The following is a 25147-nucleotide window of genomic DNA, read 5'->3' as shown; positions in this document are numbered from 1 at the left end:
ACCTTGGGCAATTATTGGAAACTGGTTAAGAGAACTACGTAAGGTTGTTGCCTTTGTGATTGGTGTTGAGCTGGCAATGAGGGAGAGGAAGGACCAACTGGGACCGCTCCCACTTGTCTCTCACTGCCTTCACCTTTGATGATGTGAGTAGTCTGTCAGGTGCGAGCATATCTGGCCCAGAGCTCAGAAAAACCAAAGGAGAAGAGGTTTAGGAGCTGGTTAGCTGTCAGTCTGGGTGCTGCCTTACACCATCAATGTGAGCTGGTAAATCAGCCACAGTATCCGTGGGTTGCTCCAGTGGCCTGTACCCTACGCTGACCTGCACAGTGTAAAACTGGCTGCTGCTCCGTTTCCACTTCCTAAATCTCCCATAAATTTCTCTTGTTCCAATCTGGAAATCACACAAGGAAGGGAATTTTGAGAAAGTAGCTGCCGTTTAACTAAATTGGCACAGAACAAAGCCATTGCACTAAGTGTAGCAAAAAAAAAAAAAAAAAAAAAAAGCTTATATGGAAAGCACTTGTAATGATATGGCTAAATCTTTTGGTGGTGGTAGTTTTGTATGAGTTTGTGTGTTTGGAGGAGCTTGTTTTGATTTAAAAAAAAAAGATCTGATTCTCACATACTCTTTGTTCTCTCCTCAAATTTTATTGGAAGACAAATTCTCATATTCATGTAAACTTTTGTTTTGATAATGTATGGTGCTATTAATAATCTAAAAATTGACTTTTATAAAATCCTCACTTTGAGCTACATACAGCTCCAAGATATTGAAGCTAAAACTTTAAACGTGATATTCAAGAACACACGAAACAAGATCTCAAAATTATCATAGTTGGAGCAATCTGTAGACCCAGTGGTTTTCAAATAATGTCTGTCCTCATAGATGAGAGGGCTCTTTCATGTACAACATAAAAATAAGAGGAGAGAAAAGCCTAATAATAGCTCTGATTGAGGCAAGGGTAGGAGACTGAGGGGCACCTGCCCTTTCCCCTTCTGTAGCCCATGAAAGGACTCTTACAGAATAAACAGAATGCGAATACGAGATCTCTCAAGGCTGCCTCTGTCTCATTCTCTTTCCATTTGAAGCAAGACTCAGCACCTCTATTGTAGCCACAAGATACAGGCAACTACACAGCACGTAAATGGGAAATGGAAGTTTCATTGAGGATTCTGAGTGGAGAGAGGGAAAATTGTTAGTCCTGCACACCAACAGCAATGTTGCATTAAAATACTCTTTAAGCGGGGAGGGGCAAAAGAGGGGTCGGGGATTATGAGGTACAAACTACTATGTATAAAATAAATAAGCTACAAGGATATATTGTATGACACAGGGAATACAGCCAATACTTTCTAATAACTGTAAATGGAGAATAATCTATAAAAGTATTGAATCACTATGTTATACATCTGAAACTAGTATAATCAACTATACTTCAGTTTGAAAAATACTCTTTAAACATTTTTCCTCCAGTTTCTCTCCCATATACCCCTTTCATCACTTCTAACATACCTCCTATCAAAATCCCTTTTATTGCCCTGAATAACAACTATGCTTATTAAGCACTTAGTGAAATAAATACTTAGAGTTAGTTTAAGCTATACTTCTAAATAATAATATCAGTCATTTACTGAGTGCTTAGTATATTCCAGGCACTGTGCTAAATGCTTCACATGAATTATCCCTTTTTATTCTCAAAACAATTCCATTAAGTAGTTACTATTATTATCTCCTATTTTATAGGCAGGGAAGCTGAGGCAAAGAAAGGGTAAGTAATTTGTCCAAGGTTATTCAGGTAATAAGTGGTAGAGGCAGGATGCAAATCCCATGCTGACCTCAGGCTGACTTCTTCCTAAGAAAGATAATTACCAAGAGATGTATTGTTATCAACCAGAGTTTTTGAAAACCTTATGCCCCACCAACCCAAAAAGATAATTGTAGTATACTCCAAACAAAACCAGTCACCTCCTAGGTGTTAGGGAGGAAGGGAATCATAATGTTTCTTGAAGAAATACAGTTATTTCCTATGATGTTACAGCCGCTTGGAAACCACTAATCTTCTGATATTCATTTTTAATAGTCAAAACTTTTCTTCACCACCCATTTATTAAACTTATTAACTGTATTTTCCAAAGATGTTTGCAACATCTCCCATCTCACAGCTGCTATTACAATGTGACTTTCACATTCCTTCCATAAAGAGATGGGGTTCATGTTTTACCATCCAGAATCTAGGTAGGCTTGTGTGACTGAGATTAAAGTAATATTATGCATCTTTCATGGCCAACTTTGACTTGGCTCTTGGGATACTCACTCTTGGAACTCAGCTGCTATTCTGTGAAGAAACCCAAATTGATCCACCTAGAGAGGCCATGTGGAGAGGCCATACATAGGTGTTCTGGTTAATAGTTGTGCTGACAGCCCAATCAACAGCCAGTGTCAACAACCAGACATATGACTAAACATGCCTCTGGAAGATCCCTGTCCTGAGTGTTCAAGTCACCCCCAGGCTTTGAGACTACCCAGCTGAGACTTCTGGTACGGAAACAAGTAATACAGGCTATATGTTTTGTCCAAACTCCTGACCCACGTCTGTGAGCAGAATGCCATGGTGTTTTATGTCACAAAGTGGTGTTGGGGTGGCTTGGTACACAACAATAGTCACTGGAACCTACAATGAGAAAAGAGGTTCAAGGAAGAAGTAAGGCTCTCCTAAGCCCTAGAACACATACTCAGTATGCTCTCAAAAACGTTTAGTGAATTTAACTGCAGCATAGCAGCAAAGCCAGTACATCTCGATAGCACCCTGTCTGCTGTACTACAGTGCTTTCTCCAACTAGGCTTAAAAGTAATAAAAAATAAAAAGTGAGATTTTGCTATACCAGTTATTAAAATCCATGGTAACCAGGACTTTTAAAAATATATAATACATGCTGCTGAAGTTCTTGAAAATAGGTTTCTCTCATGAATAATTTAAATACTCTTCCAAACATTTAATTTATACTTTCAAAGTATTTCTTGACTTTTTGTTCCCACTCTACATGCCTTCTACATTGATTTCTTACTCTATATTCTATATATTCCATCTCTCCCAGTCAGGAAGTTTTATCCAGCTTTCCTTTCTGGCTTATGTAAGAAATAAATGTAGTGAATATACTTTTTCAAATCTGGCATGCTTCTGGGTAACAGATTCTGCTCTAGCTCCCTATCCCCACTGAGAATCACTGCTTCATGGCACTGCTTCAGAAATCATTTTTATACTTGTAAAAAGATAAATACTAACTTACTCCCCATCCAAATTGTGATGATATTCTAATTAGTTGAGTCCAAATTAGCCATCTATTATTCTCTCCCAGATTCCCTGCCATCCTCTACTATTTCTGAACAAACATCAATTGTGCCAATGTCTTGAGTAGTGTCGATCTAAACGGAAATGGTTCCAGCTTCCTTAATATCATCACCAACTGTCTTATTAATTAATGATGCTGTGAATAATAAAGTACTAGTGTTGTTAAACCAGGGGAAAAGTACTAGGCAGGCAACAGCAGCGCCCACTCTGGCTTACCAGAGCATCTCTCCACTAGCTAGAAGGAGAAGGTTGACGTTCTCACCAGGCATTAGAACACAGGAAGCAGGAACATAAAATACTAATGCACCACAATTGGGGGCAGCATCCCTGATTAAATTCTTTGGAGGTGAGATGCTCCTCAGGTTACTAGAGTGGACTATCTTCAAGTGAAGGCTAAGGTTTCTGCTTACTGGTGATCTAATGAGGGATATGTGGGTTCCTCTTGTGTTTGCTTAGAGCACCTTCCAGAATTTGGGAATAAATATAATTCACTGGACAAGCCACACAATAAGTAGGTTTTACCATATGCTCTGTCAGCTTTATGATGCTGAAAGTAAGGGTAGAACAAGAAGAGTGAGTATTGGGGATAAAATAGAGTGAGTAATAAGAGAACAACAAAGCCATCCCTGTTGAAAAGAGCTTTTACTCAAGAGTATTGAATGGCAGACTTATTTATTTTCCTCCTCTAGTCCAGGTGAACACAGTCTGAGGAGACAGTCATTGCTTGAAATGATTGATGTTATTTCTTTGAGTTTGTCACCATTACCACAAGTATGATCAGGATTGCTTTGTTTGCTCAGCTGTTCCTGGCCCTGCTCCTCTTGCCTCAAACCAAGCAAAATGAGAGGTGCGTGGATCATAGGATCCATCAACTGCCTGATGGAGCCCCGCATTCAGGCCTCCCCCTCCTCTCCTCATCAATCTCCATTGTCCTGGCAAGAAGGTATCCATCTGCGACAGTATATGCCACCCTCAAGCTGTACCATACAGCAGTGTTTTCTGAGTATGCTGGCTTACTGTGATTAAAGATCTCTTTGTTCATTCAAGGAAAGGGGTGAGGGAGGCTAGGGAATGCAGCTGGCATTTTTTAGTATCTGTTCTGCAAAAGGCACAATGCTTTTTCTTTACATATACGATTGCTCTATTTAAATCTTGCAATAAATCTGTGATGTAGGTATCCTTTTTTTCCATTTTACAGATAAAGAAACTGAGGCTCAGAGATGGTAAATAATTTGTCAAAGGCTAATAGGTCCTAGTAACGGAACTCTAAGCTCCAAGAACACAGGCATCTTGCCTTTTTCTGCTCACCATTGTGTACCCAGTGTCTAGACTGATACCTGACACACGGTAGGCACTAATATATGTTGAGTGATTAATGAATGAACAAATAAATGAACAAATGAAGTGGCAAGACAAGCATTTGTACCCAGGGCTCTGATCCCAAATCCCATGATAGATTCATGTGGCTGACAAATAAAGCAAAAGCAACAACACCACAAACTACATAATTAACGTACATTGGGGTGGGGGGGAAGAAATAGAATTCATTATGAGACGACCCCATTTAATGAATTTTTTGAGATTTACATCTTTTTGATGTGCGGAATAAGTATATGATTCATCAGTCTTGGTTTTTTTTTTTTCTGTTGCATTGTTTTTCTGTATGTGGTACTGTGGCTTGATGTTAGACATCTGGGCAGAAGAGTTGAGCTAATGTTGTAAGTAAAATACTTAAATTAAAACTTCAGATATCTCCTCAACTTATAATTAAATGTACCATATGGTCCTATTTTACTGAAAGTCAGAGCCTAATTTAATGTTTTCCTTTTCAGCAACAAATTTTATTGGCTCATTCTCAATCATTTTTATGTCAAGAAAACAATTACAACCAAGGCAATATTTTGAGATTATTAGACAGAAACAATCTCTTACCTTGGGATAAGAATATTGTTTTTTTGGTGTGGATATATCATTATTTAAGTTCATTAAAAAATACTTGCTGAGCTTACCAAGTGTTATGTCATTGTAAGAAAGGTTCACACTTTTCTCCAGTTTTCATCATCCTACTTTCTATTTAATTTGAATACAATCTGAAACAAAATGCTGATTTTTGCAGAATTTAACAAATACGGTTGAGCATTACTTGGGGTGTCTTAAAAATGTCCAGTAAGCAAGTTACAAACACAAGGGCAACTCTTATCATCTGAAAAAATTCCTATGCTCTTGTCAACTTTCCTAAATGAGGAAAGTGGGATGTACAGAGTATAAGTTAATATTTAAAGATAATAGCATTTGAAAGAGGCAATTCCAGTTTTCTGTCCACCTTGTTCTAGATCTGCAGATATGTTCAGCAACTATAGTTGACTTAATTCTAAGCCATCTGGCAAAAAAAAAAAAAAAGTCATAGTTTTTATGACTATGTAATAAAAGTCATAGTAATCTTCCCCACCAATATATTTTATGTACAACTGTTCCTCCAGACATCAGTCACCAACTAAGTAGACATGTGTCAATGTGCCTTATTGCCTAAACTTCACAGTTATTCATTTTTAAATGTCTGTTAGGCTTTCTCTGTTCCAAGGATAGCTTTTCTATCAAAGTAAGTGACACAGTCTCTTCCCTTCAGAAACACGTAATCTAAGGCAAACACTTCCAAGGGTCTAATAACCCCAAAAGATATCATGTAAATGAGGGACAAAATGACTGTATTGTCAGATACAATAAGAAGACATTGTGCACAGAGGAGGATTCATTCAAAGGAGATGCTTGAACTTCAGAGTAAAAACCAGGATTTAGAGTGGGTAAATAATTTATCTTATACGCACATTGTAGAATCCTGTGCATATGTGTGAAAAAATGAATAAAGTGGATCCAACTCCAGGTACTGACATGGGAGTCAACAAGGCAGTAAGTTGAAAAAGCAAGTTATAATTCACCCAACAAATATTTAAGGAGCGCTTGCTATGTACCAAGCACTCCTCTGACTTCTGGATATATCAAGAGCGAATAAAGTCCATGCTTTCACGGAACTTACATTCTACTAGAATCCAATTTATGTAAAAAAATAAAAAGGTTGTGTATGTACCTATGAGTAAATTTATTCATATAACTGAGTAGTAAGGGCCCTGGAGGACACAGATTATACAGCTAAGTGGTGGTCTCTGGACAGCAAAGTAGGAGTGAGGAGGTGGTGATGGGAACTTTGACATTGTTTGTATATTGATGTATTGTTTGAGTATTTTAAAGGAATAATATATTCTTGTCTCACTTGTACTTGAAAATAAAGCAATAAGGAGAAAAGTAAAGCAAAAAAAGAAGCAGAGAGGGGGCATTTTATGCATAGGGAACAATTTGATTTGAAGATGGAAATGAGGGCTAGCAGCTTGTCAGAGTTTTCAAGGGATATGTCCTGAAACTCCATAATCCCGAAATTGCTAACACAGTTAAGTTTATCCTGATTCGTGGATCCATAGAGAGACACATGCCATCCACAGTGTGTAACATCATATCCCTAGCTTGCTGCCATTTCAGTTTTCATTGTTTTACATTTCACTTGACGGACCTTTAAAAAAAAAAAAAAAAGAAAAGAAAAACTATCATCTTAAAAGGGTGACAACACAGGCAATGAGAGAAGCGGCCAACATTGCTGAACTGAGAGGATGTTTTTCAGGCTATTGACCAGGTTTGCTGCTGGATAAATGACTGGCTTGGAACACATGCCTTGTAAGAAGTAACAGGAATGATTGAGATTTATACTATGTATCAGTGATCATTCAAGAATATTTGAAATGATACATGTTAAATTTGCCAAGTCACATGGCCACTCTGTTAAAAAAAAAATAAAAAATAAAAATCAAAAAGAAGAAGAAGACAGATGGTGTCTGGAAGACCTGACAATAGGGTGGAAGCATGCAGGCACAATCAATAGATAGCCCAGTGCAAAAGCAAGTTAAAAAATTTAAAAAACATGTCAATCACCCAGATGATATTGCCAGACCACACCATCTGTGGAAACACCTTCTTGTCAGTGTTGGAAAGGAAAACCTGTGGACTTCTGGCTTTATGATGTTCCATTTTGACTTTTTGTTCTGGCATTATTGAAGTGAAGCATAAGATATAAGATTAGATGGCAGTGATAAACTGTGTATGTTCCTGATTAATACAGAGTTCTTTCCAGCAGGCCAGTGGTCAATATGTGGAACTTGCCACAGTATGAGGGGTGGAATAGTCTCTCCACAGTAAGGAAGGTCTGTCTCAGGGCTCATTCCTAAGTGATTTGAATGCGGGAGCAGGGAGCAGCCCTGGTAGGAAGGGGTCTAATTCATGAGGCCAGCCCAGGACACAGAGCACTGTGATGTACTCAGTGAGTAAAGTTCCAGTTCACTTTTACTCTGTGTGTGGGGAGAACCTAATATAAATATCCAAAATACAACATGTTCCTAGTTGTCTTGTGTCAAAATATAGGTATTTGAACTGTATCCTACAGCTCAAGGTTACCATTTAGCCACCTTGCACATTTTCCTTTACAGGAGTCAAGGGTTTATGTTTATTTCCTCACTTAAACCATCATAATAGATGCATTATAAATTTTTGATAATTTTTGAGGAGATGCTTTTGAACTGTGGGGTAAGTTTAACAACACTTTTAAAATTGATTTTACAATAGTACCTCACATATAGTATATGAACAATTGGAAAACTGAAAGGGAAGCATTTGAAAGGCACTTGGGGATGTTGGAAAATGAAGGGAAAAATGGCAGTTTAAATACTCACTCAGTGTATTCTCCAAACTGATTGGTACTTCATGAAATGTTCACCAAATTTTAAAACATTATTTATTTCCTCATTTGGTCCTCTCAGTTCTTCTGCCCTGTTCCCAGAGTATAAGGCATTTCTTTACCAGTAATGTGCTATTTGAATATGCAATATTTTTTTTTCACATTATCAGCTCCAGCAATTCAATTCCTCACCAGCCACACGTAAATGGCTGAGATAAGAGAATTGGAAGATCTATTACGTGCTTTTTTAGTGTGTAAAGTGCAGATGTATAAGTCCATAATCAAAATAGACTGGAAAGTCACAGCAGTGCACCATTGTGAAAGCCTCGAATATTCCCTTAAAATACTTCTTGTGGCTCAATCAGCCTATTTGCCTTCTCTTTCCAGATCAGATTACAGACCATTTATATACAAAAACACTTCACACAGCACACTTTCTTCTAGACACAGAAAACGTTACTCACCTTATACATTTTCTTACGTCCATGGTAATTTTTGAAATGGTTTGAATCTTTTTTTGTCGTCATTGTCCTAGTAGAGAAAAAATTTTATAGCATGTGAAAAATAACAAATTGATGTAATTATGAAAAGGCCTTTAAAATTTGATGGTGCAAGACCTCAAGAAAAAAAAAAGTCTCCTTAATATGATAAATATATAATATGTATAAATATATAAACTAGCAAGATCATAGTACTGGTGAGAAAATGATCATAAATCTTACTGAATATTTCTAAGATGTGACAGAATATTAATAGGATATTTTATTTCATTTGTTTAAAAATCAGAATATTGAGCGATAGTTTCCTCTTCAACTGCTAAAATGTTTCAGTGGCTTGAAGATGTTACTGCTCTTATGTAAAGTAGAATTTTAAAGCACTTTATCTTTGCATTTATACAAGATAATATGCTCATTAGTGAGCAAAGTGATGCAGAAAATGAAACCCACTACATTTTCTTAATTTGACTGGGTTACTGAGAGCAGTAATAAATATTTGTTGCAAATGATAAAACAGATTATCTTTGTTAAAATTTTCTCATGGACTAAAGTGAATTAACCTAAATATCTGCGTGTTGAATCAAGCTGAGAGATCAAACAATTTTCTCAAAACCTGGGGCCCTTGCTAAAATGAGAATATTCACTTTGGGCATTTACTGATTAAAATTGCCAGAGTATCTTTCACAACTGTTATTTCAGTTAGTCCATAAAAGTAGATATAAGTATACAAAGCAGAACAAGCATGTCAGGAGTCTTGACAAGTGACCTGGGTTGAGCTATTTTCTTTTTCCATAAGGTCTTCTGATATAATTTAATCACTGGAAAATAATTTTGCTTGTCAAGGGAATTTTGTGCATAATTATGTTTAAGTATCAAATAGTTTCCTTTTTAGAGACACACAAAAATTATTTAATATTTTATTTTCATACTTAAAATGGATTAGCACGTCAAAAGGGCAGTCTTGCTGTACAATGATTTTCCAGGAGCATTTTTAATGCCATTTTGTTAAAATTTTATTTATTTATTTATTTATTTATTTATTTATTTATTTATTTATTTATTTATTTTTGGCTGCATTGGGTCTTGGTTGCTGCGCACAAGCTTTCTCTAGTTGTGGCGAGCTGGGGCTACTCTTCGTTGCGGTGTGCGGGCTTCTCATTGTGGTGGCTTCTCTTGTTGCGGAGCACAGGCTCTAGGCACGCAGGCTTCAGTAGCTGTGGCACGTGGGCTCAGTAGTGTGGCTTGTGGTCTCTAGAGCTCAGGCTCAGTAGTTGTGGCGCACGGGCTTAGTTGCTCTGCGACATGTGGGATCTTCCCGGGCCAGGGCTCGAACCTGTGTCCCCTTCATTGGCAGGTAGATTCTTTTTTTTTTTCTTTTTGATTTAATAAGCTTTTGCCAAATGTTGGGCAGGTGGATTCTTAACCACTGTGCCACCAGGGAAACCCCAATGCCATTTTTTCAATTAAACCGGCATGTATCATAAGCACTTATTGTATGTAACAGACACGCCATGATCATATGAAAAGAAGGAAGGAATAGCTATAAAGGTGGATAAGACCTAGCACTGGTTCCAACATAAAGAATGTTTTTAGAATAGGACAGTTCTAGGAAGAACCACCGTGGTTGCAAACTCAATTCTTATTATGAAACAATTTCAAAATGTAAATTCAATTTCCTTTGAGCTGTATGTATACTTAACAATTTGTGAAGAACCCTGCTAGTTCTGTAGCTTGTTAGCTAACTTTCTTGAAATGAAGGCTTTGTGAAAGGACATTTGCACTCTCTCTTTAGTCTCTGAAGTGCTTCCAATGATATATGTAGTGAAAGTATTAATACAGAAGAAGGGATGCTTGCAACACACATTTATTGAGCACCTACTGTGTTCCAGGAACATGGTGTTCAGTTTTCAATGAAGTCATTTGCAACCTGGAATCTCTCTTCCACTAATTAACTGTTTGAAATTGAAAATAAATCAGCACACACAGGATATCCTGTTGTCGCTAGTTTCATTCTCTTCAAATTAATGAATATTTGAATATAGCTAGATATCACTGAGATAATAAATTCCAGTTCTTACACTATTGCAAATTACATCATTTGATCAAGCAATCTTTGGGGGAGATGTGAATAAGATTAAGCTGGGGAATGCATCTGTTTGCAGTAGGAAGCTCAAGATTATTTGAATACATTATTGACATTGTTTCCAATCAAATAGTTGTGATGATTACATTGGACAGTTGGAACTGTTCCAATGCTGTTATCTTATTAACTTCACTGTGTCCAAATCTAGTTACTCTCCAGTATTTTCTTTAATATACTATAATGTATCTTTTCCTCTTTTTCAGCAGCTATGTTTTGTACAAGTGTGAACATGATCTACGGATCAATTTTATTAATTGAGCCCCTTTCCCATTTTAACTACTTAATTAAATCATCATGAAGTGAACTGCTTTCCTCTAAGAATAAGATCCCTTTCCTTAGCCTTTCTCCTCAACATACTAGATCTCTGCAACAGTCACCTTCATGGTGTTCCCTAAAAGGTATATTTTCCAAATCTGTTTTCTTTTCCTTAAGGAATTCTGTAATGACCAATCCAGTACTTCCTCTAGGTCAGGTCAAATTGATAACAATGCCCTGAATTTGATTTATTATCTATTTTGCTAGAAACACAGCCAAGAATTCACCTTTCTTTGTTCCTGCCACCTCAAGCTGCCTTGCAAACTTTGGAAATTTCCCCACTATTTGGTTTTATGTTACCTTTCTTTTTTTTTTTTTTTTGTCATATGCTGACTTTCCAGTTAAATATCTTGCTCTAAGCCTGTTTACACTGCTTTAAATATGTTTGTTGCTTCTTGGTGCAATAACCGAGTGACCCATATTTGTGGCTCCCCTGAAGCCACCATTTCTCATTAAGAAAAAGGAATAACCTAAGCAAAATTAGATGACAGCATAGAAACAAAGGCTTAGTTTCACTTCAGAAATGACAGTTTGTTCTTTTTTTTAGACTCTTTAATTCTTAAGCTTTCTTTTCATAAACTGAATCACTGACTTCGTTTAAAAACAAGTTAACAGCAACAACAGCAACAAAAATCAGTCATTTCAGGAAGAAAACTGAAACTAACCAGTAATTACAACATCTATAAATATAGTACAATATTTTTGTCCTATATTTATCAACAATAATTTTTATGTGTATGGTCAAGAGCAATGATGGAAATATTCTATGTCTGCCCTGGTCAATATGGTAACCACTGCCCGTGTGTGGCTACTGAGCAATTGAAATGTGGCTTGTGTACATGAGGAACCAAATTTAAATTATATGTGATTTTAATTAATTTAAATTTAAACGGCTACAATGTGGCTAGTGACTACTATGTTGGACAACACAGGTCTAGAATGTGAACATAATGGGTAATTTTGAAATCATTATTCAAATTATAATTTTGAGTGCTATTTTTGTTTGTCTTTTGAATAGAAAGTCTCCTAATCATTCTTTAATATAATCACAATAGTCCCTTTACCCTAAACATTCCTATGTGTCTTAAAAGGGCAAATGCTTAAACATTTATGATAATAGAGCTTCACTCTATCACTAAATTCTCAAAAACACTCTAAGGTAAGAACTCCTTTAAGCCTGTTTTACAGATAAGGAGACTAAAACTTCGAAAAGTATTTTTCCTAAAGTCACACAGCTTTAATGTAGTAGGATCTACTTGGAATTCTTATGTTTCCGACTCCAAGTTGTAAGATCTTAACAACTTTAACGTGAATTTTTACTGCCTGCTATTTTCCAGACTTTGCTTTGCAGACAATCAACAGAATTGAAAAAAGAAATTTTAATTTCCCCTGACACTAAGATGAGATAATATGTAAATACTACTGCTCTTTTACAGCAAGCCCATCCAAAGGTCTAAATCTAAACAAATACACAAATTCAAATTCTCCACACATACAGCTAGACACAAAGTATAAGTATTTTTTTAGAACTTCATTCCTTAAAAAACCTTCTTAGTAGAAAACACTTAAACCTGCTCAGTTTTAAAAGATTTTTAAACATCTTTTTAGTGCATTCATGAGCTGGCAAGAAAGTAAGGAAAATCTCCCACTGCTCAAAAACACAAAAGTGCAAATCAGCGGAGACTGGCAAGCATGGGGGTGGGGTGGCGAGTGCAGCTTTGCTAGTCACATATGCTAATGCCTTGAGGTCCAGAGCTTTGCTACTCAAAATGTGGTCTACAGAGCAGCAGCATCAACACCCATTGGCAGCGTGTTAGAAATTAAAAATCTCAGACCTTACTGGAGACCTACAGAATCAGAATCTGCATTTTTCACAAGAACTCCTGGGAATTTGATAGGCTCTTCTGTTTGGAATGTATACTTTTGGAATGACTGCTTTTAAAATGCCTCAAAATGGTTACTGGAGATATAGCCTAGAGTCCATGCAAGGTGCAAGGTAGGGTCAAGTATTCAAACTGAAAACTGGAAACCCCAAAAAACCAAATGCGCTGATGAAGGGTGAACCAGGAAATGCTCACCAATTAAAGAGAACTGTTAGAAAAATATGTTCATCTTAGTTTTGGGTAAGGTCTTAGAGAATGGGGAAACTTTCCTGAAATTTTCAACCAAAAATCAAGACCTGATGTGTCTTAGTGCCAGAATAAATATCACGCTTTGAAGTCTGAAAAGTCGTAAGCAGAGAATTCAGACAAAAGTGGTTATAGGTTGTTGGTGCCTATAGGAAACTGGCATAATGGGGAAATGCACTTTATATATTTTTATTGAAATATAATGGACTTACAACATTATATTACTTTCAGGTGTATAACATAGTGATTCAATATTTTTATTTGTTACAAAATGTTCACCGTGATAAATCTAGTTACCATCTGTCACCATACAGAGTTATTACAATATTATTGACTATATTCCCTATGCTATAAATTACATTCCCATGAATCATTTATTTTATAACTGGAAGCTTGTTCCTCTTTATCTCCCCCACCTATCTTTCTCCTTCTCCAACGTTCCTCCCCTCTGGCAGCCATCAATTTGTTCTCTGTATCTATGAGTCTGTTTATGTTCCGTTATATTTGTTCCCATGATTTTTTTTTTTAGATTCCACATACAAGTGAAATCACACAGTATGTGTCTTTCTCTGTTTGACTTATTTCACTTAGCAAAATACCTTCCAGATCCATCTTTGTTATTGCAAATGGCAATATTTCATTCATTTTACGGCTGAGTAATATTCCACTGTATTCACGTACCACATATTCTTTATCTACTTATCTATTAATGGGCACATAGATTGCTACCATATCTTGGCTATTGAAAATAATGCTGCAATGAACATAGGGTGCATATATCTTTTTGAATTAGTGTTTTTGTTTTCTTTGGAAAAAAATACCCAGGAGTAGAATTGTTGGATCATATGGTAATTCTATTTTTAACTTTTCGAGGACACTCCATATTCTTTTTCCATTGTGGTTGTAGCAATTAACATTCCCATCAAAAGTGCACGAAGGTACCCTTTTCTCCACATCCTTGCCAATACTTGTTATTTGTTGTTTTTTGATAATAGCCATTCTGACAGGTATGAGGTGATACCTCATTGTGGTTTTGATTTGCATTTCCCTAATAATTAGTGCTGTTGAGCACCTTCTCATGTGTCTTTTGGCCATCTGTATGTCTTCTTTGGAAAAATATGTATTCGGGTCCTCTGTCCATTTTCTAATCAGATTGTCTGGTTTTTTTTGATGATGAGTTGTGTGAGTTCTTTGTATATTTTGGATATTAATCCCTTATCAGTTATATCATTTGCAGTATCTCCTCCCATTCTGTCTTTTTGTTATGTTAATAGCTTCCTTCACTGTACAAAAGTTGTTTTAGTTTGAGGTAGTCTCAATGTTTATTTTTGCTTTTGTTTCCCTTGCCTGAGGAGAAATACATACCAAAAAAATATTGCTAAGACCACACACTAAAGAGTGCACTGCCTGTGTCTTCTTTCTGTTTTCTTCCAGGAGTTTTATGGTTTTAGGTCTTACATTTATCTTTAATTTATTTTGAGTTTATTTATGTATATGATGTGAGAAGGTAGTTCAGTTTGATTATTTGTATGTAGCTGTCCAGTTCTCCCAACACCATTTATTGAAGAGGCTATCTTTCCCCATTGTAAATTCTCACCTCCTTTGTCATATACTAATTGATTATATAAACATAATCATAAACATAGCTTTTTGGGGGCTCTCTATTCTGTTTTTTGCCAGCACCACACTGTTTTAATAACTGTAGTTTGTAGTATAGTTTGAAATTAGGGAGTCTGATATCTCCTGCTTTGGTTTTTGGCTATTCATCGTCTTTTGTGGTGCCATACAAATTTTGGAATTCTTTCCTCTAGTTCTGTGGAAAATGTCATTGGTATTTTGATAGGAATTACATTGAATCTGTAGATTGCCTTGGGAAGTATGATCATTTTAACAATATTAATTCTTCCAATCCATGAGCACAGTGTGTCTTTCCATTTGTTAGTGTCATCTTCAATTTCCTTCATCAATATCTTATAGTTTTCAGAGTAAAAGTCTTCGACCTCCTTGCTTAGATTTATCCCTAGGCATTTTATTCTTTTTTGATACAACTGTAAATGGGATTTTTTCCCTTCATTTCTTTTTCTGAGAGTTTGTTGTTAGTGTATACAAACCCAACAGATTTCTGTATATTAATTTTGTATCCTGCCACTTTACTGAATTCATGCATAGTTCTAATCATTTTTGTTGGTGTATTTAGGATTTTCTATATACAGTATCATGTCATTTGCAAACAGTGACAGTTTTACTTCTTTTCCAATTTAGATTCCTTTTGTTTCTTTTTCTTGTTTGATTGCTGTGGCTAGGACCTTCAATACTATGTTGAATAAAAGTGGTGAGAGTGGGCATCCTTGTCTAGTTCCTGATCTTAGAGGAAATGCTTTCTGCTTATCAACATTGAGTATGATGTTGGCTGTAGGTTTGTCTTATATGGCTTTCATTATGTTGAGGTATGCTCCCTCCATACTCACTTTGTTGAGTTTTTTTTTATTATAAATGGATATTGAATTTTGTCAAATGCTTCTCCTGCATCTATCGGGATGATCATATGGGTCTTATTCTTCATTTTGTTAATGTGGTATATCACGTTGATTGATTTACAGATATTGAACAATCCTTGCATTCCTGGGATAAATTCCAATTGATCATGATCTTTGTAATGTATTTGTTGAATTTGGTTTGCTGATATTTGTTGAGGATTTCTATGTTTATGTTAATCAAGGATATTGGCCTATAATTTTCCTTTTTTTGTCATTTTATTGTTTGTTTTGATATCAGGGTGGTGCTCATAGAATGAGTCCAGAAGCTTTCCTTCTTCTTCACTTTTCTAAAATAGTTTAAGAAGGATAGGTGTTAAATCTTCTTTAAATGTTTGCTAGAGCACACCTATGAAGCCATCTGGTCGTGGACTTTTGTTATTGGGAGATTTTTTATCACTGTTTTAATTTCATTCCTGGTAATCAGTTAGCTCATATTTTCTGTTTCTTCCTGATTCAAACTTGGGAGACTGTACTTTCTAAGAATGTTTCCTTTTTTCTAGGTTGTCCATTTTATTGGCGTGTGATTGTTCATAGTAATATCTTATGACCCTTTTATATGTTTTTGGTGTCAGTTGTAACTTTTCCTCTTTCATTTCTGACTTTATTTGGGCCCTCTCTCTTTTTCTCTTGGTGAGTCTGACTAACGATCTGTTAATTTTGTTTATATTTTCAAAGAATCAGCTCTTAGTTTCAGTGATCTTTTCTATTGTTTTTTAGTCTCTATTTCATTATTTTTCCACTCTGATATTTATTATTCCCTTGCTTCTACTAACTTTGGGCTTTATTTGTTCCTTTTTTCTCGTTTCTTAGATGTAAGTTTACATTGTTTATTTGAGATTTTTCTTATTTCCTGAGGTAGATTGTAACACTATAAACTTCCCTCTTAGAACAGCTGTTGTTACAACCCACAGATTTTTGAACATTGTGTTTCCATTTTCATTTGTCTTCGGGTATTTTTTATTTTCTCTTTGATGTTTTCCATGACCCATTGTTTGTTTAGTAGCATACTGTTTAGCCTCCAAGTATGTGTGATTTTTGCAAGTTTTTGTTCTTGTTTTGTTGATGTGTAGTCTCATAGCTTGGCATGGTTGGAAAAGACGCTTGCTATGAATTCAGTCTTCTTAAATTTACTGTGACTTGTTTAGTGGCCTAGGATGTGATCTGTCCTGGAGAATGTTCCATGTGCACTTGAAAAAAATGTGTATTCTTCTGCTTTTAAATGGAATGTTCTACATGTATCTATTGAGTCTATCTGGTCTAATATGTAGTTTAAGGCCATTGTTTCCTTATTGATTTTCTGTCTGGTTGGTCTAACCATTGATGTAGATGAGATGTTAAAGTCCCTTACTACTGTATTACTGTCAATTTCTCCCTTTATGTCTGTTAATATTTGCTTTATGTATTAAGGTGCACCTATGTTGGGTGCATACATATTTACAATTGATATATCTTCTTGTTAGATTGGTCCCTTTATCATTATGTCATGTCCTTCTTTTTCTCTTGTTACAGTCTTTGTTTTAAAGTCTATTTTGCCTGATATAAGTATTGCTACCCTGGCTTTCTCTTTGTTTCCATTTTCATGGAATTCTTTTTTCCATCCCCTCACTTTCAGTATGTGTCTGCATTTAAATCTGAAGTGAGTCTACTGGAGGCAGCATATATATATATATATATATATATCTTATTTTCTCTTTTAAAAATTTATTTATTATTTATTGTATTTATTTTGGCTGTGCCAGGTCTTAGTTGTGGCATGCAGGATCTCTTTAGTTGTGGCATGCAGGCTTCTTAGTTGCTGCATGCAGACTTCTTATTTGTGGCATGTGGACTTCTTAGTTGCGGCATGTGAACTCTTAGATGGGGCAGGCATGTGGGATTTAGTTCCCCAACCAGGGATCGAACCCAGGCCCCCTGCATTGGGAGCACAGAGTCTTACCCACTGGGCCACAAGCGAAGTCCCAAGTCTTATTTTCATATTCATTCAGCCACTCTATACCTTTAGGTTGGAGCATTTTACTCCATTTACTTTTTGTCCAATAAATTTATTTATTTATTTATTTATTATGGATTCAAATCTAAGAGCTGCTATTTACTAGCTATGTGGTCTCACACACTTATTTGTACCTTAGCTTGCTAATCTGTAAAATGCAGATCATAATCTCATAGTTATTAGGAGGAAAACCAGATAATAAAATAAGTGCAAGTACCTTGAGTAACTACTCAGTAAAAATAAGTTGCCACTCACATTCGTTGGAAATCTCTTAAACGTTATGTAACACTGAGGAAATTCCTAAGGGAGTAGAGCTAACTATCAGAGTAACTGAAAGTCAAACTCAGGTATAGTTAAATTTTGAAAATAATATAAAATTTTTTAAAGCTTTTCTCCACATTACATACAAAGTTACTAACACTAAATTCAATAGTATTTTCATAAAAGCTTTGCCGATATGTTGTTAGTCAAATTGGAGAAGCTATTAATCATTTAATATGTTTACTTCTAGGGTCAAAAATTAATATGAGTTAATAAGAAACTTCACTATTTGCCCCCCCAAACATTTCTTGCACAGGATGCTCTTTCCTTTCAAACAGTGAAATCAAGCTGAATGACCTAAATAATATTTATTTTCTGAGAAAATGTTCATGTTTGCTTGGTTCGTGGAAGTTGTGCTTGTGTTATTTTTAACTAAATCATGCTATATAATGTTCCACTCTGTTAAATTGATCAGAGTTTAGCTGAAATTCATTAGATAAAATTATAGGAATTGCTTTATTATTTTATAAACAATCATATTCAGAAACAGAGAGAATTTTGAAATGGAAGTTTTATGCTTTAATGTAAATAATTGCAGGCTGCCAACGATCCAGGTGCTTTCCAAAAAACAAGATCAAGAGAGAGCTATGACAACAATTAAGATATTTATTAGGTTTCACCCTATTTGTCATAATTGATTATGCAGACTTACATGAATCACCTTGCTTTCTGATTGGTTTATTCTTTGTTATCTGAAACTAACTTTAACATACTTTAGCATAGACTCTGTGTGTGTGTGTGTGCGTGTGTGTGTGTGTGTGTTTGTGTTTCTGTATCTAGAAACAGTTACCCAAATGAGAAATTTAGTCTTCAGATGGTTAGCTTACATTTAGAAGGCCCCATCCAACCAAGAGTCACACACCAGAGGCAGCTACAATAACCAGTATATTATGTCCAATCATCATGTAATCAGCATTAAAGGCGTTAAAGTTGGCCTTTCACTTGTTAAGTTGGTAGAGTTCAACAAAAGTGGACTGTCTGGAAATCATGTAGAGATTCTCCCATCCTTGCATGAACATGGTATAAGAACCTAGAAGGATCAGTGTTGTGAACTTTGTCTTAAGCTTGATGCATAAATGCTGCTTAGGACAGTTTTGTTACCCTAATCTCACCAGATGATTAAATTACCCTGCCATTAGATGATTGTTATGAACACGATGTGATGTCAGTCCTAAATGGACAGAGAGCTAGGACTTCACTGACCTTACAGGAAGAGTGGGATGGGTAATTTTGTGTCTGTTTGCTATAAACATTTGAACATGTTCACTCTGACACTTCCTTTCTGACCTGGGAGGAAGGTTAAAGGGATGAGACCTTCTTAGCTCTCTCCCCTGTCTCTGACAGTTGGAAAATATGGATTTTTACCAATCGTAATCTAGTATTTATGAATTGCCATACTTGATTACGTTAATTAATAACAGTTAATTGTACAGTCCAATGTGTAACTATCTCAGATTTAGGTTCTTGTAGGGATTTCAATAATCTGAATTTTTTTCATAATTAAATGCTGACATTAAACCAAACTGTCAGTGTAATAGTTTAGTACTGAAAGCTATAAGTCAAATTTGACATTTTAATTTGGGGAGAAGATAGGTTTGTTTTTATCACGTGTTCTTTGAATTGGGTTAACTTAGTTCACCGACAATATCTTTGAGTTTTAATCTATTCCTGATTTTAATTCAGATTTTAAGAGTTTTACTTTCTAACAGATGAAATGCTTCAACGTTAGCTTTGTTCCTCCATAAGAACATCATCTGTCCAGAATGTTTAACTGATGGTTCTTTCAGCCATTTTATAGAGTTATTCGGTGGTTAATTTCCTTTTGAGGACAGAGTGAGAGTGAGAGAGAGAAGAAGAAGAGGAAGAGGAAGGAGGAGGGGGAGAGAGAGGGGGAGGGGGACAAAGACAACAAGGAGGGAGGGCGAAGAGGACAGAGAAACAGAGAAAAAGAGACTGAGAGAGACATCGATAAACATGTCTAGGTTGAGGTGATTATGAAGCATAGGGACGATTTTGGGGTGGATACTCAGGAGAGAAAGAAACTGGAATACAAGAAACTATAGTCCCTCCCCAGCTCCCACATCCTTGGACCCATATAGACTGTTACAAGTAACAGGTACTGGTCCTGTTCTTTTTTGCACCTATATAATAATGATTCTTTTATATGTCTTATAATTTGCGTAGTACTTTTTCTGCATGATCCTTCTTGTTTTTCATAGTCATGCAGTGAGGACTGTCAAAAGGTTATTACTGTTTCTAATTTCTGTAAGAGGAAACTAGGTTACTGTGTGACTTGCCTACATGACCACATTGCCTCTTATATTAGTTTCCGCAGGCATCTTGATCTATTATGTGTGAACTGGTGTTGAAACATTTTCAGGATCTTTATGCTTTTGTTTCTGCTAAGCCAGCCATAATTCCATCTTTATATCTTCATTAAAGACATAAATTATCATGCCTTATTTCAGTTCAGGATTCTTTTCTGTTTCTGAAATGACTTGAAGATTTTCTGGTTTAATAACATTACTTCTGAGTAAATTTTGTCTACATTGTAGCATTAACTATTTTGCAATGGCCACAAAGATTCCAGTAAGTCAAATCATCTGTATACACAAACTTATGTTTATTCTTTTACCTATAACTCGTCCCAGCAACTGTCATTTGATGAGTGCCTGGTTGCTCAGCTGCAGAAAAACGAACACTACTCAGATAAAATGCACCACTCATTGGATGTTTTACCTGTCAGATTGAACTTTGTTAAGTACAGTATCATTTGTTTTTAATTAAGGTGGTCTCTGTGCCTACTGGTGTACAGCTTTTTTGCTAAGGTCATGAGGAATAACCTAATGAAATGTCTAAAACACTATTAGTTGTGCTAATTCCATTCATAGCCCATAGAAGTCTTCATTATAATTTATCAAAGTGTTGCTTTTCTTATTTTAAGAAATTGTTATATCTAGTATTTCATTCCTAGAGGTTCTGGTGGTTATGGAGTCTCTTAAAAGACTGACTGCACAGAATATGTGTCCCTGAACTCCACTGTTCCATTGAAACTTTTTGTTGTTGTTTCAGAATCATCATAAGAACTTGAGTAATTTCTCAGTGTATCCTTTTCACAAATTTTCTGACTGCCTTCCATCAGAAATAGGAATGTTTTATTTAAAAATTTTAAAAGACAGTAAATATTTAATCTTCTGGTAATATGAAGCATTCTGTTATATATAGCAAATTACTTCATTTTTCAGAGTCCAAGTGTCCCTATTTCCTCCTCTTAGTTGAATCTGAATCTCATTCATCTTTATAATTGGATTTTTTCTCTCTATTTTTCCTTGGGCAAACTCTTGTGCCCAAAAAAAAAAAAAAAAAAAAAAAATGGGAATACACTTGCTAATCAAGGCCATATGAGGGCAGCCTTCTATGTCCCTATATAGGCATTTTGTCCCAAATTGAGGATTGCAGACAGAGACAAAGCCCAACCTAATGGATGTGGACTTCCTGGGTTGGAATTTCTGCTCCGCCCTTCACCATTTGAGTGACCTTGGGCCAGTTATTTTAAGCTCTCTGTGCTTCTATTTTCTCATCTATAACAAAGGTATAATAATAGTAGTTACTTCATAGAAATGTTTCTAGAATAACACTGTTTTAAAAAATCGGTCACATGAAGTTCTTAGGATAGATATCTGGCATATAGTTAAGTGTTTAATTAATGTTAGCTAATATTACTACCATTATCACTTTTCCACTGCTGAATTTTCTATATGTAACAGACTTTATTTTCTAAACACTCATGATATGGCCTTTTTTGACACCATTGGGAGTGCTGCCATCTTCTCAAATAGAAAGCAATTGAGAAAAATTCAGAATAAATTAGACCTCTGAGGATACGTCAGCACCTTCACTGGAGACTCGTTTTCAAAGTGCCTGCTACTTCTAGGGCACTGCTGCCATGGAAGGAGGCATTCTTTGAAAATCTATTTGTTTTCACATTTCTTATTTTCTTTTAATCTGTCTATTCAATTATTAAGGAGAATTTTGTTCAAATACATTAAATTCACCACCAATTTATTGGGGCAAGCCCATGACAAGGTGGGAAGTACTTCAGCTGCTGGAATAGCCTGAGTCCTTCCACCTGGTTTTTGACAAGGCAGCATGGCATAATGGCTGAATTGAGAGCAAGGCTTGGGAATCCTGCTCCTGGGTTCAAACTTTGGCTTTGCTGCTTTCTAACTGGGCCACCTCAGTTTCCGCACCTGAAAAATAGAGATAATAATAGCAGTTATCTGTCTTCAGGATTGTTGTGAGGTTATGATGCAGGACAATCACTTAACACAGAGCTAGGAACACAGCAAGTTGTCAATATTTTTTGGCTATGATTATGTCAAGGATGATATATACTGTGCTGAATCTTACCGGTGACTAACGATTCACAATTAGTGGAATATGCCAACCAGGCCACTGTATTTTAGAGATAAGAGCACCTTTAGACAGTCTATCATCAAATTCATTTACAGATTAAAAAGAAAAAAGAAGTCCTAAAAATTGAGATAAGTGGCCCAAGGATGAGGGTAACGCTAGTTTGACCACAAGTAAAGTTTTTTCACCTCTTTCACTTCACTGTTATCTGTATGTGTGCTGCAACCTTATCTGATTATGTCAGGCTGCCTTAGACTGCCATGAAGAGCCTCAATTACCAGTGAACAATAAATGTTAGGAAAACAACAACAACAACAACAACTTGAGGACAGAATGAGAGAGATAATTCAACTTCCAATGTAGTTGTTTTTGCAATTTTAAAAATTGAGGAACTAGTCCCAAATTTTTCTGTACATTATTTTCTAGGACAATTTTCCAGGAATTGCATGAATCAAAATGTCATACGTGGATAGTTAGTGCAAAGTTCCAAGATACAGTTACTAGACTTCAATGAAATGGAAATGTGGATTATCTAAACTTCCTTTCCTTTTTAAAAACACAGGATAAAAGAACTTTCTAGATCTGTGCTGTCCATTATGGTAGCCACTAGCCACATGCACTTATTTACATTTAACTTTAATTCAATTAAATGTTTTAAAATTAAAAAGTAGCTTCCCCAGTTGTGCTAGGCACATTACACACGTGGCTAGTGGCTACCATACTGGATAGCTCAGATGAAAATTTCTGCCATCACAGAAAGGTCTGTTGGATGGTGGTGCTGCTCTACAGCAACTGAGAAGTACTTATAATTATAGTTGGTAGAGTAGGCTGTACAATAGTTGGAAATACCATAGAGAAGTGTTTTCACAAAATACAAAAATGGGCTTGCACAGATGTTAAACAAAATAACAGCCCAAACTCTTTAGAGAATTTAGTCAAATGCAAGCATTCACTCTGCAGTGAAGAGTCTATAATTTGTGATATGAGAAAGATCCAGAAGAAAAAAGGATCAGGCAGACGCTAAGGGGGAAAAAAAGCAAGCATTAAGCTAATTCTGATGAAGGCTCACCTGATTTTCCATTTTATTTATAAGCATCTTTGAAGTGTTTTCAACTTTCAGAGTCACAACAGGGGTTTTTCCAATCAATATTTATGTTACTTACATTACACTTGGAAAACAGGTAACACTTTCAAATGCTGATGTATGTGGAAGAAGATCATGTTGGCTCTTGACTGAGTCTATCCATGTAAAATGTCCATGTTGATGATATTCTACCATTCACCATGATGAATTTTAAACAGAACACACATTTTTATCTGCTTAGATTTTATTTTGGCAGTAAAATATCTAATGATTATTCAATTTGGTCTGAAGTATAAAATATCATTAGGAGTTCAGCATAAGTGCTTTGAAATTCAATTTTAACTCTGCCTGTTGCCCTTTACTGTAGATTGAACTAATTAGTTAACAGTAGTTTCCAGCCTTGAAGTCAGGAAGAATTGGCACTTTGCCCACACACTTATGACCTTTCACAATAACAATAATCCTTATATTGGAATTGTGCTTTAGAGTTTGCAAAATGCTTTCAGGCGGTGTTTTCACATAGAGTAGCCCAGAAACAGACCGGAGAGTTTTAGCATTCTTAACTGAGAACTGTGGAAACCAATATGTGCAGAATTAAGTCATCTGGCCAAAAGACACAGATATGAGCATATGAATACAAGTTTGTTTCTGCTATGCTATGCTGCCTTTCTAAGCACCTTTTGATCAACATCAGTTGCTACCACCATATTTTGGCCCAGACTTGGAAGGAGAATAAAGAGGAATGGAAAAAGAAGAAAGAGAAAAAATGAGCAAACATGAAAGTCAAGAGATAACAATTTATGCCTTTAAAAATAATTGGTATAGGGACTTCCCTGGTGGTCCAGTGGGTAAGACTCCACACTACCAATGCAGGGGGCCCTGCTTGGATCCCTGGTCAGGGAACTAGGTCCTGCATGCAGCAACTAAGAGTTCGCATGCTGCAACTAAGAAGCCTGCATGCCGCAACAAAGATCCTGCACACTGCAACTAAGACCTGGCGCAGCCAAAATAAATAAATATTTTTAAAAAATAATTGGTATAAAGACTCATGATTATGAAATGTGATGTGGCACCCAGGTTGGGATTCTGAAGCAGAGAAAGTGTAATAGGTTAAAACCTAAGGAAATCTGAATAAAGTATGAACTTTAGTTAATAATAATACATTAATATTGGTTCTTCAGTCATAACAAATGAACCATAATGGGAAAACTGGGTGCAGGTTATAGTGGAATTTGCTATATTACTTTTGTAATTTTTATGTCAATCTAAACTCTTCTAAAATAAAAAGTTTATTTAAAAAAGTATTGTAATTGGTAGTAGGGCATATCCAAGACTCCTCAAGGATCACAGTGCTCTGTGGAGGTCATGTTGCACTTGGCTCACATCTTTGATGAAGGGAACTAGTTTTCATCTCAATTTATGATGTTTGTCCAACTATGACCTGTGGGCCAAATCCAGCCCATGTCCTCTTTTTGTAACTAAAGTTTTATTGTAACACAGTCATGCTCATAATTTGACATATTCTCTCTGGCTGCTTTTGCACTACCCCTGGCAGAGATGCATAGCGATGAAAGAAACCACGTGGAGCACA

Source organism: Balaenoptera acutorostrata, chromosome 10 (genome assembly GCF_949987535.1).
Source record: "Balaenoptera acutorostrata chromosome 10, mBalAcu1.1, whole genome shotgun sequence".
NCBI lineage: Eukaryota > Metazoa > Chordata > Mammalia > Artiodactyla > Balaenopteridae > Balaenoptera > Balaenoptera acutorostrata.
The sequence above is the reverse complement of the archived record's forward strand: the minus strand, read 5'-3'. Positions refer to the sequence as shown.